This window comes from Myxocyprinus asiaticus, chromosome 25 (genome assembly GCF_019703515.2).
Source record: "Myxocyprinus asiaticus isolate MX2 ecotype Aquarium Trade chromosome 25, UBuf_Myxa_2, whole genome shotgun sequence".
NCBI classification, from domain to species: Eukaryota; Metazoa; Chordata; class Actinopteri; order Cypriniformes; family Catostomidae; genus Myxocyprinus; species Myxocyprinus asiaticus.
This window is the reverse complement of record NC_059368.1, coordinates 20,881,725-20,900,644: the sequence shown is the minus strand read 5'-3', so window position 1 is coordinate 20,900,644 and position 18,920 is coordinate 20,881,725. Positions and strand designations below refer to the sequence as shown.

Here is an 18,920-nt window from a genome sequence, read left to right as displayed (position 1 = left end):
AGGCGAGAGAGAGTCAAACTGCTACAAAAGTTGACCGTTATTTTTTAAATTCAACGGCACTGGCTGTAATGACGCAATCTCGAGCTTTTACTCATTGAATGAGCAATATTCCATAGGGTAAAATAACCGATTAAGGTGTCGTCACAATACATTAGAAGTACAGAACTATTCTTTCAGAGAAACAAACATTTAAACTCAACTGAAATACACTACATACACTAAAGTTTAAAGCGCTGTAATTTACAAATGATCAGGAAACAATTTTAGATGTTCAAACTAGTAAATGTCATTTTTTCAGATCAAGGAATTACATGAATGAAACAGCAATAGAGACCTTTGAAAAGCTCTACAAAACCTTTAATCCTTTATTTATACATCTCATCATAATTATAAATAATGAAAATAATATTTAAAATCATTTAGACAGAGAAAAATAAATAAATAAAAATCCATACACATAATCAGAAATGTGACAGTACTAAGGAATGGAGAAATGCAACACCAGGGACCCTCAACATAATTATTAAGATAAACAGCTTTAAACATGTATAGAAATTTAGAAAGAGAACTAAACTACAAATCCATACACAACCAGAACTGTGACAGTATTTAAGGAACATTCCAGGTTCAATACAATTTAAGCTCAATCGACAGCATCTGTGGCACAATGTTGATTACCACAAAAATTAATTGAGTTGTCCCTCCTTTTCTTTAGAAAAACAAAACAAAAAAACAAACATTCGATTACAGTGATCTAGGTAGATCAGCTTTTAATTATTTGTCACTGGCATTATGTCATCATGACAACAAAGTTGTAAAATTGGCTTTAACTTTACACAGAAAAGTTCATGTTAACACGATTATTGTTTACGTCTAGTGGCTATACTTTTGAAAAAGTTAGTATTTTAACATTTACGGATTGGCCCCCATTCACGTCCACTGTGAGTGCCTCACTGTAACCCAGTTTTTAGCTTTTTCTAAAGAAGAGGAGGGGCAAGTCAAAATTAATTTTTGTGGTAATCAACATTATGCCACAAATGCTGTCGATTGAGCATGGACGAATTTGTATTAAACCCAAAATATTCCTTTAATGGAGGAAGACAAAACCTGGGACCCTCAGTTCACAGTGGAAGTGGGGTCAGAAGGCTGGAGATGGGGGAAAAGGATAGATATAGGAAAAGATATTCAGTAGAGGCTGAATCACACACACACAAAACTGCTCCTTTGGCATGCGTCGAGACTAAGGCGTGTGGGCTCAGGCATTCGGGTTGTTCCGCATGAGCTCGATGTCTGCGGCCACCATTTCTGTAACAAGCTCCTGTTCCAATACACAAACACACACAGATTATTTCAGCACATCTTGAGATCACTTCAAGAGAATTGCTTAGATTTTTATAGGAAAGCTCACCTCAAACGTCACACGTGGTTTCCAGCCCAGCTTCTTCAAGGCTTTGGAGCTGTCTCCCTGCAAATAGTCCTAGATAGACAGAAAGAGAGTGAGACAGTAGAAGGAGAGAAAGATTGAACAAAGGAAAAAAGGGAGTGGGGTGGTTTAGTTCTACTTTTTTAACAGGACCTCCCAACCTGTACTTACATCCCCCCCCCCCACTCCACTCCACTCCACTCCACTCCCCACTCTTCTTCACATTCATACACCCACATATTCGCCAGCACTACACACAGGTGTCAGGCTCTGTGTCTCTGGGGGAAGGTGAGGGCAGAGGCAGGCCATCCATCCAGCACCCCCTCTTTCCAGCCCTCTCCCAGTGCCAGAGCATGATGGATTATGCAACTCTTGTGGCCTAACCCCTTCTGTTCTCCTGCTGGGACAGCAATGCATGCACACGTTTAGGAGTTGATTTTAAGGGGTGCTTCTCAGGGTGGCAGTAAAGGGTTCAAGGTTGCCCCTGCTGCTGATCTGATTACACCAGAGCTCTAAGGAACCAGAACACACACATTCACAACAGCACATTTGTGCCTTGACTCACATGTAAAACATCATGAGAAATGTTCTTCCAAAAGCCCATATTTTCAACGCAGAGAAGTTACAGTCACCACTCATGGTTCCATTTTAGTACCAATTAAATAATTTAAAATTACATAACCATATTCTAAAAACTAATTACCAAAATAGTATTCATTCATCAACATATGAAACAGCATACAACCATCATAATCAAGGCTTATATTAAAGCAGCATATTAATCATAATTAGTCTTCATTTTTTTTAAAGCTAAATTAATCTCAGCTGCTTCTGTCATCCATCCAAATCTTAACATGCAAACTCCTAAAGAGCAGTGTACTGACAATGTACAACATTTACAAGGAGGGAAAACTAGAATACTAATTAGAAGAAGACAACTCAGACACTGCCTTTGCGTGTGAATCATCCATCGTGCAGTAGTTGATGTTTTTAAATAGAAAGCAAGTCAAGACATATCAAAGTCACAGTAGAAGTTCACAGGCAGATATTAGTTTCAAATAGTAGGTTTTTTGTTGAAATAATTGATCTATACCTGTTCAAACATAAATGTCCAATCAGGGTGCAAAAGCAGAGCAGCGCCTGCATGTATGGTAAATAAAATGCAAACAGACAATAAATAAAAGCGATAATCATCATCTGGGTAGACTTTTATTGTGTGTGACTGGCACTTAACGTAAAGGAATTCAGAACTATTGGAGAGACAGACCTTGACAAACATCAAGCAACCTTGGTTAGCTCACTTTTACACAGAAAACCACAGCATGACTACACACAACATTTGAAAGTCTGTGAACATGCTATACATATTTCAGAGTCTCTGATGGGGCTCAGAACTTTTAATGTTTCTAAGACGAGCATGATAACACAACGGCATGCTCAAACAGAATTAATATCCGTTTCACATGCACGCAATGATCAGAAGTCAGAGGAGAAATCCACAAACGCACTATGACCAGAGCTACAAAAAGCTCAAAAGTGGGTGTCAATCTTCACCGTGCTAAACAGGTCCCTGGAAATTTGTGTTTGTTTGTGTGCGAAAATACACAAATCAGTCTTTACAGCTTTTAAACTGCATTTTTTAAAACTAGATTCTGGGTCATCATGCTAAATCAAATCATTAGATTGCATTTTATTTTCAGTATGTGTGATATAATGTATAAAAAGACATTAGAAACTCCAAATATAATTTTTTTTGTAGACTTTTCATGCGTAAAAGAGACAGGGAAGACAATGCAGAAACCTCTGATCTGTATCAACACAAAGGAGCAAGTCTCTATTTCAGATTCTTGCTTTAAGCGTTTAATAAATATTTATGTGATCATGTAAACCCACTCCAGCAAAGAGACACTGACCCTAAGTGTCTGACACATTAAATGCATGTGTGTATGAGAGACTGAGAGAGAGAGAGATTAATTCAACTGCATACACGAAAGTACATGGTAAAATAAAATAATTTTGTGGCTATTCAACAGACGTTGCGTTAGGTCCCGATAAAGCAGTGCTGTGCAGTTTTGTGTGTATGCAAGTATATGTGTTCTTTTCCTCAGGATGTTGTAAATTTCGGGGGTGATCAAAGACTCTAATGATTTCCCTTTTTAAACAACAGTCAATCAGCCACAGAACAGGAAAACTATATCGAGAAAGCAAAAAGTGTGCAAAAGAACAGTCATTGTGTTAATAGCTGAGGTATGCAACGAACTTGAATGACAAGTTCACAGCACCAAAGCATCTTTAAAAATTGAACGCATTCTCAACAGTGTGTTTATTAGACAGGATCTGTGTGTGCTTACATGTGGGTATGTTGGCAGTGTTTGTGTATTTACAAGCCGCAGAGTGCTGTATCTTCTTGGGCAGAGTCTACATGTTTTGGCAGGGTCATTGCCTGGGTGCACAAGATTCATGATTCACCTCATTCAAATGACCCAAATACCTTTTTTTAATCTCACCTCCTTTTCCAATTCTTTCACTATGGATGGGAAGAAAAAGAAGAGCTTTGACGACAGAAATTTATAACACATTTTGCACAGTTAGCGCTACCATCCATAGACGAGAGAATTATTATCAAGAGCTCCTTCACATTTCTAACTCCTGTGTGCAAGAAGACAGTCTTGTCTGGAGTGATAGAGAGTGCTTGAAGAGGAGGAGAGAGAGGACGGAGACAGGATTGACATGGAGAGAAAGGAAAATTATGATAAATTGAAAGCTTGGCGAGACGAGTTGTGCGAAAGTTAGAGAGCACGAGGGGAGAAAGCGCAAGAGAGAGGGAGCGAGGAATGTGAGATGTCAGGAGTTCAGCAGCCTGACAGAGTGTGAGTAAGAGTGCCGAGAGCCAGAGTTAATTACTCAATCAAGATAACGAGCCTGGGACATGCCATTTACAGAGGGCAGCCCACAATTAACCTCTCCTCTCCCACTACTCACAGCCGTGAAAGTGCTAACACTCATGTGCACACACCCAAGGGGTCATTATGATACACACAGTAAAAACAAGCTCATCGTAGCTACAAAAGTTAGCACGCATATTCATATTTACACTGTTAGAAACACTGGCCTTGAAAAATAACACTTTTCGGATCTACTGTCACAATATAACCAGTGCTGCTCTGTTTATTGCTAATCAACTTTCATTTATTCAAGTAACTTTTATTTAGTTGTAACCATTTCAGAACCAGTATAATGTTGCACCTTTTAGTTCAGTAATAAACAATTGACAAACTAATTTAAAGGAATATTCCGGGTTCAGTACAAGTTAAGCTCAATCGACAGCATTTTTGGCATAATGTTGATTACCACAAAAACTAATTTCGACACTTACAATAGAAGTGAATGGGGCCAATTTTTGGAGGGTTTAAAGGCAGAAATGTGAAGCTTATAATTTTATTAAAGCACATACATAGTTTCTTCTATTAAAACTCATGTATTATTTGAGCTGTAAAGTTGTTTAAATCGTCATTCTTACAGTCGTTTTAGGATTTTAGGTTTTGTTGACATTACATCGTCATGGCAACGAAGATGTAAAATTGGCTATAACTTTACACAGAAAAGGTTAGTAAACGATTTTACCACACTAATGAGCATATTGTTTATGTCTTGTAGCTAACCTTTTGAAACAGTGAGTATTTTAATGTTTATGGTTTGGCCCCCCCATTCACTTACATTGTAAGTGCCTCAATGTAACCCAGATTTTTGCTTTTTTTTTTAAACAAAAGGAGGGACGAGTCGAAATTAATTTTTGTGGTAATCAATATTCCTTTTATATCTTCACAAAGAGTGTGTTTACATACATGTTCTTACACCGATTATGCTAAATAAGCCAACAATATAGACGTTTGTGTGAATGCCTTTAACAGCGTTCCTTTATTGGGGTAAAGACGCGCTCACACGCATCCAATGTGGGGAAGCGGAAACGCAAGAAAATTTTGCAATCCACTGCATACAAACGTTTGACCTGTGAATTCGTATGACGAGAAGACGTGTTACTAATAGGAGATTGAAACATCACACACTGACCTTTTGGCTTAATATAAAGAATACATATTTCAAAGCTGCATGTTTTTATTGTTGCAGAACAGTGTATGGTATATATTAACATTTTAAATATAATATTATCTGTAATTTGTGATTATTTATTAAAACTAGAAGCCCTAACGCGTGACATAAAATCCTGTCTGTTGCAGTGTCCCAAGTAAGTTTGCATGCTTGAAGTCTAGTGTGACCGCCCTTTAAGATCATGAACGGTTTAAGCATAAACCGATCGGCACGAGTAGATTTTGGTCCATTACCCTGATTTTTCGACGGAATTCTTACCAGCTTATTCAATGTATTCAAGTGTTGTCCACATGAATGTTTACGCTTTGATGTCAAAAGTAGAGAATAACCCAATGATTTTGAGTCTCTTTTAAAAGTGGCTTTCTTGCGTTGTCTGATTTTTTTTAATAAGCTGCATTTTGGTAGTTAACAGCATATTAGTGTGCATGTAAACACACTCATTCTCTACTGTTTTTAAGCAGTTACTCAAAAGAGAGTCTTTTGCCCCTAAAACTTCAATGGAACTTTAATATACATTTTAAAAAAAAAATCCAAAAACAAACAAAATCCACCTGTTTACTGGGAGGCTTTATATTTGGGCTTGGTTTTTAAAAGTTATATTCTCAACTCTTTCTTTTTAAAAAGCTCTTTCTCTCTCTTTCCCCTCCGTGGGGCCCAGGGTGGTTCCGCTCAGTCAAAGTCCTTCAGGAAATACCAGAAAGTAGGCCAGGGGAGAACATACACCCCTCTCTCCCGCTTTATTTTTTCAGTTCTGTTCTCAGTGCAGTACTCTCTCTGTCTTTCTCTCTCTTTCCCTGATGCCTCGACGTGAAAAGTGCTAGGTCTAAAGACACAGCGGAAAGAAAACTTTCTGGGGCGCAAGCTAGGACCCCACGTTAAAACGTGCCATGTAACATTATGAAAGTCAGAGTTAAGCTTTACCGTAAAGTATGATGCAAATAAAAGTGGATGTATATACGGTCATCATGAGAAAAGGCTGATCGGTGTGAGCGTGGGTTTTATTGCAGGTTTGAGTTGCACCTGGCGCCCGGCCAGACTCTTTACAACATCATTCACACTCAACTTTAACAACTCTGACCTATTACACCGTGTATCACCGTAAAGCTGTCACATAGAGCCAGCCTCTCAAACCACAGCAACTATAATACCCAGAAAAGCCCAAAGACTGCACTACCCATAAAGCATTGCAACAGACAAGAGAGGCTAAAACTCTGCAAAAGGTGGGAGACCTGCCTTACGTGCACACAAATCTAAAAACACATGCCTACATGTGAACACACAAGCACGCACACACACACACACACACACACACATGCACATAAAAAAACAAACAAAAAAAAATTATGCAGCCAGAGCCCCTGATCTTAAACCTGAAATAAAATGTATTTCCATTTAAATTAAAAGCAAAGCTGCAGGTAAGTGATGATGCAGCTGTGTTTTGCATGCTGGTACTATGACGCTCAGCATGGGTCAGATAAGACAGACTCCTGCATTCACGGGGTGAGGGCCTCCGTGTGTGTGTGTGTGCTGCTCACAACAAGATGCTTTTTATCTCGCCCCTGACCTCTACTACAAAGAAAATAAGATCAGCCCATCCTGATCCTTGGAGTGAAAGGTCAAATCCATCTTTCATTCCAACTGAAACCAAAAAACAAGCATGCACTTACGCATTATGTAAACAAAGCACAAAGATAAGGTATATTTAAAAGTCTTAATAATATGCATGTGTCAATTTAACAATGTACTGATTCATGTGAGAATCAAATAATGTGTTAAAGCTCAAAACTTGAAGGGCAAATGACATCTTATGGGATCAAAAGAAAACACTGGCTGTTAACCCTAAACAGGCAAGAGTGGAAAATGATACTGCTAATGATTTAGCAATGAGGTTGCATGTATGACATGTGTAAGTGTAATAAATGTGTTTAACCCTTTTTCTTCCCTCAATCTGGCAACGCATCTCAGGGGATGCACATACTTCCAAATGTGCAAAATAACAGCATGAAAAACATATGACTTAATTTTCTTCTTCTGCATCTTAAGACAATGTTCACAATTAATATTAGCAGTTTTATTGTTTTTTTGTTTTTTTTTACTGAAGAAAAGCAAGATTAATATATAATTAATTATCACAATGTCAACATATCCTGCACCATGGGCGGCCATGTTGTTTTTAAGTCAGTCTGACTTAACGATCACAGAAAATTTGAACCAAGTTATGTGACCCACATACTCAAAACAGACCCAACTATGATAAATGATAAAAAGATTGGGTGAGAAATTCTTTCTCATACCCCCTATAAGACACTAATTAGTATGTATCTTGTGGTGCACGTTGCCTGTTTTAGGATTAAGCATTGGACAGTTATGAATAATACAGTAGTGTTGAATTATATAAGGATGACAATGGCTGTGTCTCGTTTTGAAGGCTGCGTGCTAGTTAGGATGTGTCCTTTGAAGGCTGCAGTATACTGAGTGTCCTTCTTTAAACAAGCCTCGTTTAAACGAGAAAGCCTTCGTAGGACAAATGGAAACGGAACGTAACCTGGTTGCTATGACAGCACGCCACTCTTTAACAAGCGCAAGTACTTTGAGTGAGAAGGGAACAAAGTCCCTCTGGAAAGGAATGCATGAGGTACATTTTAGGAGAGTTATAATGATGTAAAGAGAAACGAAAATAGATTTTACAGGTGTACTTTTAGTCTAATACTTTATTTTAATGATATATTAATATAATTATACATATTATATACTCTGCACCCATCTACTGAGGTACTTCAACTTGGGAATTAAGATTCCTTGCGTATGAACATCATATTTATGGGCAAAGTGGCGTAATTCTTTTTAGACATTTCCGTTGAAGCAAAGAATTGTGGGCTGTGAGTGCCTACAAACGATACACCTCATGCATCCTCCGAATTCCCGTGAAAGAAGGCTGCACTCGAAGTGTCCTACTCGCTTTTCTGAAATGAGACAGCCTCGATGACGTATGCGGCCGACAAATGCGACCTCCGGAGGATGCAGCCTTCCAAACGAGACACAGCCAATATGTTTTAACACAGCTTTTTGTATACTCAAGAAATCCAAGGGAGAAGACATTGAATAAATCATTGTTTGGAATGATTTCAAGAGGTACTTGATACAGCCAAGGATGTATGTTGCAGGGGTGTAACCACAGACATTGAGGGGGACATGTACCTCCCAAAAGTCAAATTATTAGGTTGACTGATATGTCTTTTAAAGTTTGATTGTAAAATAATTACATTTGGTCCCCCTAGTCTTTAGTATGGGGTTACATTCTTGTTCGTGTTGTTCTACTCTAAATATACACAATAACACACAGAAAAGAAAGCGTTTACATGCATACAAATAGCTGATAACTACCAAAAACCAATCTGACAGCACAAGAAAACTTTGTTTGCATTTCTCTGCTTTTGGTGTAACTACAGTCAAGCACATAACACTTGTACACAGGATAAACCGGTAAGAATGCCGGTAAAGGCGTTTTCATGCAACGTGAAATCGGGGTAGTGTGCAAAATTCTATGTGTGCCGATCAGGTTATGCTTAAACCATTTATGGCCTTACCCCTTTAAAGGAAAACTGTTTAAGGCGTTTACATGACCTTACTCATTGTTGACTTTGTAGACATAATCGGAGTAAGAACATGCATGTAAGCTCAGTGTCAAATTCAAGTCTCTAAGAGAGAACTGTGCAATATGTCTTTGAGGTGCAGGAGGAAGCATGCTAACATATGTGCGATATAATCCTAATCCCTGATAATTCCATCATTACGTGGTGGCAATACCTCAGGGTCAACAAGTCTTGAAGTTGATTTGATGTAATACACACATTGTACAAACTGTAGTCTGCTGCCTGTGTGTGCTTTGTCTTTTATCATCCTCTCGCACGCTCATACTGCATGCATGCGTGCTCATACTTATGCTTATGTACTGTACATTACATTTATATTTTTGGCATGTTCTTACCTAAGCAACTTTAAAAGAATGTGCATACAGTGTGTACAGTGTGACTACTTCATTTGAGTAGGTAGATGCATATACATTCATACATGCTTTATTGCTTCAGATTTTCAATAGTCATTGTTGCGTATGCAACCCCATACTCAGTTCATTCTAAAATGTTGTAAAAATGGCATTAAAAAATAAAGGCAGGCTGCTGAAGTCATACCATATAGCAAAATGACCACAGCACTGTTTATAAAAGAATAAATCTTAGTCTGTCATTTTGAGAAGATGTGCATACAAGTTCAGCAGGGCAAGATATTCATAAACAAGTCACCAAGTTAATAAACTGAGTGACTGCTGCAAATATGTTTGTCTGTGGAGTTTTTGCATAAATAAAAGCTTTTTTTTTTTTTTAGAGGTCTGCTTTCATTATGCCCTTCTCTTCCAAAATGAAAAATGAAAAGAAAAAATGACGAGGGTTTCCTGGGGACTGTCTGGAAAATGAAAAGTGAAAAAGAAAAAAAGCCTTTGGCTAACTTTGGTCCTCCTTCCCTAAAGTGCCTCATAAAAATTGTTTAAATCAGCATCCGAAAGAATGAAATGGATGTGCAAAATCGCATTCACTGAAAGGCTGAGTGGGGACCGCAGGGTTCACGCAGCGGTCTTCAGCGGCTGTCTGGGGGCCACATTCATCAGTTCAAGCCTTCACTATTAAACCCACTCAATCAGCTAAAAGAGAGATCACTCGGTTCTTATGTGTTCATTATTACACCAAGCCTACTTCTGTGTGTGTGTAAGTGGGAGAATAAAACAGAGAGAGAGAGAAATAAAAGAATGTCCAATATTTATTTTACAGCCAATTCTCCTGCTGGAAATCCTAAAAAGTAACCAAAATTCATGCTAATATTTCAAGCTTAATTTAAAACTAGGTATTTCAGGCCTTAAAAGGAAGTTGGCAAATAATTTCAGTGCATACACACACACACACACACAGTCTCTTTGTCTGTGAGTAGATGGTGTGTGATGGACAGACAAGGCCAAGTGCGTTACCTGCTTTTCTCATTGGGAAGCTAAAACTATGCCTCCTGAAGGAATGTGAGTGTGTGTCATCTGAAAGAATACGTCCAGTGAAATGTAAATACAGGTTTTATTTGCAGCGAAGCCACAGATACTCTCGCTATGAGATCTCTAAAGGTTATGCAAATAAAGGCAGGTGATTTGTGTTTCATTATTCACTTACAATTTACGCACATGCAACCACAAGTTACGTCTAGAATGATAGCCATCATTCATAGCCTTCAAATGTTGATTTTGGGAATGATAATAATGCACAGAACCATTCTTCTAAAAGTAGTTTGGGTGTGACGGTTATTTTTAACATTGTCGTGGGATCTTTCAGTCTTAAGATTTGTATCTGTCGGTAATTACTTATTCATTACTCATGCAGGTGTAGTCCACTTGGAAACAGATTAGGATGGCTCCAAAACACACCAGTTTATTTGACAAAGAGGGTTTCTTTAGATAAACATGTAGAACATTCTAGACAATTGACCTGCTCCTTTCTCTCAGGGACTATTAATAGGTGTGTGTTTGTGTATGAATTTCATCCAGTTACTCCCTGCTGGCGAAGCAAGTATGCTGGCAAAGAGGACTAAGAAACATAATCATACGTGTGAAATTGAAGCAAGATCTCTTTTCTTTGAGCCTCATTCTGTTTCTGCCAGAAGTTATTTGATTAATTATAGGCTTAATCCAACAAGTTTGATTAGTTATAAACATATTCATATGTAGCCTGTGGACAATACATTTGTAAATCTCTCTACCTCACACACATGCCTTGTACACCTCGTAAGTGATCTGCATCTGCACTGACACTTCCGAGTCAAAATATCTCCTAAAGGAAATGCAGTGATTTACTTACTATCACAGAGGTTAAAGTTCAAATTCTCATTTCACCTCTCTGCAAATGGATGACCTTTGTTCAGTTTGTACCTTACAGAGTGTGGTTTAATTAACTTATGCTGATTGTATGTTACCCTTTTTTCTTAGCTATTAATTTTGTACCTTATAATAGTTTTACATTTTATATTTGGCTGATTCAGATAAAACAAATTTTTTTAAAATGTAAAAAAATCTGTCGGCCAATATATATATATATAGTATAAATATTGCACATCTAAAACATTTTGTTCTTCTGTTTTTGCAGTTCTAAACAACAGAACTCAGATGTTTACATATTTTGATAGAGCATAAAAAATGTATATGCATATTCAGCATGCTTCTTCAGATTTAATTTATTTTAGTAGGTGTTTCTTTTTTTTGTGGATTTTTCCCCTTTTTCACCCAATTTGGAATGCCCAATTCCCAATGCGCTTTTAAGTCCTCATGGTTGCGTAGTGATTCGCCTCAATCCGGGTGGCGGAGGACGAATCCCAGCTGCCTCCGCATCTGAGACCACCAACCCACGCATCTTATCACGTGGCTTGTTGAGTGCATTGCCACGGAGACATAGCGCGTGTGGAGGCTTCACGCCATCCACCGCGGCATCCACGCTCAACTCACCACGCGCCCCACCGAGAACGAACCACATTATAGCGATCATGAGGAGGTTACCCCATGTGACTCTACCCTCCCTAGCAACCGGGCCAATTTGGTTGCTTAGGAGACCTGGCTGGAGTCACTCAGCACACCCTGGGATTCGAACTAGTGAACTCCAGGGGTGGTAGCCAGCGTCTTTTACCACTGAGCTACCCAGGCCCCCTTAGTAGGTGTTTCTTTATATTACAGATAGAAATAGTTATAAACTTTAAACAACGCAATACATTTATGGAATTAATTAAAAATAAACCATTGTTCTGTCATTTCGCAGTTTTCATGCTTTTGACCAATATGCCGATAGTTTTAAGGGATAGTTCACCCAAAGATGAAAATGTTCTCATCATTTACTCACCCTTATGCCATCACAGGTGTGTATGACTTTTATCACTGGAGTCATATGGATTACTCTTATGCAGCCAATATGTCATGTTTGGAGCTTCTAAGTTCTGGCCACTATTCACTTGCATTAAATGGACCAACAGAACTGAGATATTCTTATAAAAATTTTCCTTTGTGTTCAGCAGAAGAAAGAAAGTCATACACATCTGGGATGGCATGATGGTGAGTAAATGATAAGAGAATTTTAATTTTTGTGTGAACTATCCCTTTAAATTGTAAGAGGCAAAGAAAACAGCATTTATAGCCTCTCTATAACACACACCCACACTAAGAATATTCAACACCTTTGTTGTACAGTATAAGGGCTTTTCACACTTGAAATTTTTACCCAGGGTCTTTCTTAAAAAACACATGCAAAAGGAATACTGTCTCATAGTCACACCAGTTACTGTGTTTGTCACCACTGTTCGCTATTTTACAGTTTCCCTCAGACGGAGAACGTAAACAGAGCATAAAGGTTTCTGTGACTGTACAATTTGCATGAATATTAAATGAGTTAAGCTCTGAGGCATTATATGATTGGTTGTCTGTTGCTTAACAACTTTCTACATTCAAAACAATCAAACACTGCATCGATTCACCCTGTATATCTCTGCCACCGCAATGCAGGGTTAACCCTGCTCCGGAGCAGGGTTTCATAGTCCTGCATTAAAAGTGTGAAATATTGCTTTACCCAGGGTTAAAAGTGGGGTTTAAAAAGATGATAACCCAGGGTTAAGCACAGTGAGAAAAGCAGAATATCAAACACATACTAATTTCTTGCATGCTCTTTTGGCCACCAATGCACTTTGCAGGATCTTTTACTCTGATCTTTGATTACACAGGAAGATACAAATACAGTTTCTCACCACTTCAGTTGGCCGGTAGTACTTCGGATCAACCTTCAGCTCCTGTATCCTGACAGCGGCCCACCTCCTTCTCATCCTTCCCTTCCCACCTGAGAGAGAGAGAGAGAGAGAGAGAGAGAGAGAGAGAGAGAGAGAGAGAGAGAGAGAGAGAGAACGAGCTTTCAACACATTCCTTCATCTTATTTCTCTGTTGCCCAATTCAGCTGTCTGCATATCTACTACATATTCATGAAATTTATGGAGTGTTTGCGTGTTGTTTTGTGGTCTTGTACAGGCTTTCTGTAAATCAAGACCAGATGGGCCAGATTAACCAGATGGATTTCAATCTGTGGTAGATGTGTATATGTGGGTTTGCATGTTCTTACACAATGGTTTTGCCCACGTGTTCGAATGCCTTCACCACAAACTCCCGTACACTGTGCACCTCGCCTGTCGCTATGACAAAATATTCAGGCTCCTCCTGTTGAAGCATCAGCCACATAGCCTTTGAAAAAAGATAGAGAAAGAGAGATAAATATCTTTGTTATGAAGTATTTTCAATTTCAAAATCAATAAATGACACATACAGTGGCCCCAAAAAGTTATTGGACACTTAAGTAACACTTAAAAATGTCACCCTCTGATCCAATATATATTGCTAAAACACATTTTGCAAGAAAAAAAAAAAAGTTTCAAATGACTACCTAAATTATTTGTTAATTTGTTAATTTCTATCAAATGATACAATTAAGAAAATGTTGGTTGTCAAACTTTATGGAAAATGTCAATAGTTAATGTCATCATCTACACCCGTGGTTCCTCTCCTAGGGCACCTATAACATTTAGACATTTTTAAGTGTGACTTCAGTGTCCAAAAGTGTCGATCAAATTACATCATATTCGATGATGACATCATATCAAGATGCAAATAAGATGATAACATCCTCAGATTGAGGTGAATTCAATGCTGCATGCGTCAATACTTAATTTCATCATTGAAAAGTTCATATTTGGGATCAAGAATCCAGACTCCCCCACATACACGTGACACAGATTTAATCCAGACTCATCTGCTCCCAGTAGTATATGCTTTTATGTAGTTATGATCTTACACACACCCAAACACACAAACACACACGTCCATCTCTGTCCTGACGTCAACACAAACCCTCATGGGATATCAATTGTGGGAATAAAGCACAGAATTCCCAAGTCCATACAACCACTACACAATGACACAAACACACAGATTGTATCAACATGGTCTATGTGATGACCTAGATGAAGAGAGAGAGAATACCGACAGCCTTCTGAAAAATAAATGGTGAGATACTGAAAGCAAGAACGCTTGCCAACAGGTCAGTGGGTCAATATCTTCACACTCTTTTGTCTTCTGTCTCTGCCTGGCAGTAGCTGTCTTTCTGTCACACACACACACATGTTTTCTGACACCAGTGCTTCAGCATTTAACCAGTTGGCTAGAGAATCGCCTCACTATCCCTTGATAGGACTCCACTCTTTTGTTCCCCTCCACTTGACAGAGGGATAAAGACGCCATCAGCACATTTTATACGCTGCAGTGGGAGCGCAGGATTTGGCCGTCCAACTCATTCATATTTCACTCCTGCTTTACTCACTCAAAAAAACTCTCAAACGAGATAACAGGCAGACAGACAGAGAGAGAATACTCATAGCGAGAGACTTCGGGCTTTGGATTTCATCGTAACATAAACTCTCACAACAAACAAAGCAAACAAACTGCATTTTGAATGTCTGTAGGTTCTTAAAGGAGGCTGTTCTAAATCATACAACACTAAACAACCTCTGTAAAGGATAAAGATTATGTTTAGAGTGGTTCTGATGGATTTCTGTTGGATGTGGTCTGTAATTTGTGGATTGGATTTCTGTGATCTATTAAACATTGCGAATTCTGATTTAAAATGGTCCACCTAAAAAACACCTAGCTGGCTAAGACAGATGACTTTGAAGAACACTTAAATTTGGGTTTAAAATTACATACCAATCAGTAATGTTTTGCATTTTATGCCACCTCAGTTTTATATACTTTTTATTTTATTTTTTTTTGGCAGATAAAATTTAACATTTAAACAAAATTTTGGAATAAATATACATTATTTCTTGCACATATTCATACAATAACACATACAGTATAAACAGTATGTATGTATATATGTGTGTGTGTGTGTGTGTATATATATATATATATATATATATATATATATATATATATATATATATATATATATATTTTTTTTTTTTTTTTTTACCACTTGATGTGGCCGGTACAAATGTTGGCAGGACTACACTGGGTCAGCAGAAAGAAAAATCCTCACCGTTGATCAGTGACCAGACCTAAATATTTCTGATGACCATGAAAGCTATTTTGCAAAATATATAACAGATTATTTAACTTTTTTTCCTTGCAAAGGATATTTATGACAAACAGTGGAGGTCATTGCCTCACTCGCAGTATAATAGTATCTCAGTGACATCGTGTACAAAAACATGAAGACAACCCATTGTGTTTTTGTTCCTCATATTTATGTTTTGGTGGCTTAATGCGAGGAATATTCCATGTATGTGTTGATGCATGGAGTTCTGAAGAAGGACTAGATAAATCTCTGAAAATCTTCCCCAGAGCTACATGTTGTTAGTCTCGACAACAACTTAACCTGAGGTAAAAGTTGTTGTCGTGAAAAGTTGCAGACAGTCACACGTCATTTGCACCAGCGAGGGTCTTACCATTTTTACAGTTCGATTTAAGGGCAAAATGTTTGTATTACTACCCTGTTGCTTTTACTAAAATAAGACATCTTCAAAGTGCAGACTATCTTTGTTCTTTATTTCTGTTACAGTTCAACCATGTAACATTGCAGAACCTAATAAATCAACCAACCATTTGATTAGTAACTAAAGAAAATGTAAAAGAACATTTTATTTACTCATCAAAGTAAGTTTAACCCACATTTAGTGCTCGTGCAAGTGTTCATTTTTAGAACCGATCATGATGTACAATGATCATGACGCCACACTGTCTAAGGCGGGTGTGATGAATGCGACAAAAGAGAAAGGTCAAAAGTTAAGCTTTCAACTTTCCCCAAGCTCAGCTTCTGAGCGATGAAACCTATGGGTGACAGAGGTGACTGTGTGTGTGTGTGTGTGTGTGTGTGTGTGAGAAAGACAGAGAGAAAACGAGAGAGACAGACATAGCAAGAGACAGAGAGGTCAAGTGAAGAGAGGAAATGGTCTGCAACATTCTCTGATCTTATTTTAGTCATAGCAAGCAGCAATCTTTTTCTCTCTTTTGTTACTCTCTCTCTCTCACACACACAAGGGAAAATCACTGTAACAGATTCATTGTTGAAACCACCGTGCTTGTTTTTACAGTCTTTAATGTCTGGCAACTTTCTAGTTTTGTCAGCAAAGACTTTTGAATTGCAAGGTGAATTAGCGCCACTGTAAATACGCAACAGGAAAAATATTCGGAACTGAAACTGCTCTTGCTGTATCTGTCTTAACATCCCTTTCTTTCTTTCCATCCTCTTCTCTCCATTCCTCCCTAACTCTCTCCAAGGATCATTAGTGCTGTGAAAGACAGCTGAGAGGCCTGCAGCTCAACTCCCTTCCCTTTCCTTCCTGTTCACACACACTCTACTGCCGTAATGGGAGGCGTTGGGACACCCTGGGACTCTTTGGGCATTGTGTATCTTAAAAAAGTAAAAGCAAGAAGATTGTATGCTTTGTTTTTAAGGGACTACATGGTTTGGCATCTCATATTACTGACCCACAATATCATACTCCTACTAGGCCTCAAAGGTCTTCAAACAGTTCACTTTTTTCTGTTCCTTGATAACTGCCTTCTTTGTTGCGGCACCCCATATTAGAACCCCTCCTACTATTGATGTTATTAATATCTTCATAGCATTGACTGATCTTTTGATCTCATTGTACATCACCTTGGACAACATTCATTGTTATTTACATGTGCTTTATAAATAAAAGTGACTTGATGTAACTAAAAAAGTGACTATAAACAGATTCAACAAATTTGGCTTCAGCCTAATGAAACACTATAAAGATAGATTTAAATGACTAACACAATGAGACTACATTTAAAGGCAACCCTAAAAACATAGAAAACACTTTATCAGTCTGCCTGCTCTAGTCTGGCTCCAGGATTTAGGTGCCTTTAACATCAGCCAAACACAAAATCACCCTCTGATCCAAATGAAGACAGAGTTCTGTGCATAGATCAGCAAACACAGACATACATCTGTTTAGCCAATCACGTTAAACCTCACTGGAAGTGTCAAAGAGGTAGATCAGAACATGAGGTTCAAGGACAGTTCCCTGCTCCAGTGGATGAGGGCGTGTTTGGATTTCTCTGAGCTTTCCAAAAATGACACATAGTTTGTCTTAAAATCTGTTTCAGTGTTCCCCCTGCCATTCATCCATGCAAACATATATAAACTTCTTCAAGCCGCTGGAGGATGGAGAGGAGGGTTTAAAAGGAACGTAAAGTGAAAGAGAAAACAAAGGATTAACTGCGATGGCATCCTCTTCTCAGCAATGCCTCTTTTGTTTTTCTGCATCTGGGCATGTGACTGTATTTTCCCACAGGCTATTTAGGATGATATTCAATATTCAAATCATCTTAAATTCGGGATTGGTAAATTATGACAGATTATGCAATCGCTGATCTTGTGACCACGTGTATCCAATCAGCATTCTCAAACAAACTTCTTACGTCAATGGCCAATCGGAGGGAAATGTGATGCCAATTTTTACGAATAAATTAGAGGTACACCGATATATCGGTTCTACCAATTAATCAGTGCTGATAGTTGCTTTTTGGAACTATCAGTTATCAGCAAAAATCAATGCCAATATTTTTCTTCCGTGTTCTTCTGTGGCCAGCGCTGGAGATTTCTACAGATGTTCTACAAACCACGGCTTGGTTCTACAGTGTAACAGCAGCCTCTAGAAGTGAAATAAAAACAATCACTGACACCTTGTCGGGATATGCTATACATAAATCTTTATATTAAGATACAGCCCCCCAAAAGCATCAGTCTGACATGTGTACTTAGAAAAGCCCTTATATTAAATCTGTCTCAGACAGATTGAGGAATTTTGATTGCAAAATGGATTGCTGTGGACTGTAGGCCAATATATTGCCTTCTAAAGCCACCTTTTGTCTCATCAATGCTTTACTCATCTGCCACAATAATGTAATGCATTTTAATTATCGGATTTATTATTTTTCATAACATACTGTATATATTTTATTTATAATTATTTTGATTATTTAATCATTATATATTTAATTATTGTTATTTGAGAACTTTCTCAGCAAATATTTATATGTGTGATTAATTCAGTTAATTAATTGGCATACCATGTAATTAATTTGATTAATACATTTTATTCAACTGACAGACCAAATATATATATATATATACACACTGGTGATCATACAGTATGAAAAGCTATGAAAAGCTTCATTTGGTTGGTACTTAAATATAGAGCATTGTAACGGAGCCGTCACCGTCATTTCAAAATAATCTCCATATAC

The 18,920-nt window shown here is 38.0% G+C and overlaps 1 pseudogene; it reads right to left on the bottom strand.

The window, feature by feature from the left end:
• Positions 1-327: 327 nt before the first annotated feature.
• The window catches only part of LOC127416029 (GDP-mannose 4,6 dehydratase-like), an 87,434-nt pseudogene continuing 68,841 nt past the window's right edge, over positions 328-18,920 (bottom strand).